This window comes from Octopus bimaculoides, chromosome 16, assembly GCF_001194135.2.
Source record: "Octopus bimaculoides isolate UCB-OBI-ISO-001 chromosome 16, ASM119413v2, whole genome shotgun sequence".
In the NCBI taxonomy this organism is placed as follows: domain Eukaryota; kingdom Metazoa; phylum Mollusca; class Cephalopoda; order Octopoda; family Octopodidae; genus Octopus; species Octopus bimaculoides.
Window position 1 is genome coordinate 44918968 of NC_068996.1, and position 1076 is coordinate 44920043.

Here is a 1076-nt window from a genome sequence, read left to right on the forward strand (position 1 = left end):
GTATGTATGTATGTGTGTATTTATGTGGGTGTGTATGATGGTGTGTCTGTGTTTGTCCCCCACCGTCGCTTGACAACCGATGCTGGTGTGTTTACGTCCCCGTAGCTTAGCAGTTCAGCAAAAGAGACTGCGGCCATGCTGGAACACCACCATAAGTCGAACAGTTTGGCCCAGGACTTATTCTTTGTAAGCCTAGTTCTTGTTACATCGGGTCCCTTTTGCCGAACCGGTAATTTACGGGGACGTAAATACACCAGCATCGGTTGTCAAGCGATATTGGGCGGACAAACACAAACACACAAATACACAGACAAACACACACATATACACACACCACACTGGTATACATATAATACGGGCTTCTTTGAGTTTCCGGATACAAAAAGGGCTGAGAGGAAAATGCTGAATGGCAATGATGATTGTTGATGACCGAGACAAATGCATGGAAGTGTGTCTCCTGTGCATCTACATAATCCATAGGACGTGTGTATGTATTATATGTGTGTGTGTGTGTGTGCATGTATATGCATGCATGCATGCATGTATGTATATATGTATGTATGTATTTATTTATTTATGTATGTATGTATGTATGTATGTATGTATGTATGTATGTATGTATGTGAGAGTTCAAGAAAAGACAACAGACGAAGACAGGTGGTGTAAACAACAAACAGATGTATTAGTATAACGCTCGGTAATAGAGAAAGTCATTAACGTTTCGAGCCTACGCTCTTCAACAGAAAGAAACAAGAAGACAAAAGAATATATGTGTAGTGGTCAGCGATCTATCATGGCGAATGCCGGACAGAAGGGTCACCCAGGAGAGTGAAGAAGAATGGGAAATACCAAAGAAGTAGTGATGTCAAAACGAAGGGGCGTGTGTGTGAGAGAATGCTGGTGATCTTAACGTCTGTCTGTCTGTCTGTCTGTCTGCCTACCTGTCTGTCTGTCTGTCTGTCTGTATGTCTATCTATCTGTCTGTCTATCTATCTATCTATCTTTCTTTCTTTCTTTCTATCTATCTATCTATCTATCTTTTTATATTGATATATGTTTATACATACACACACACA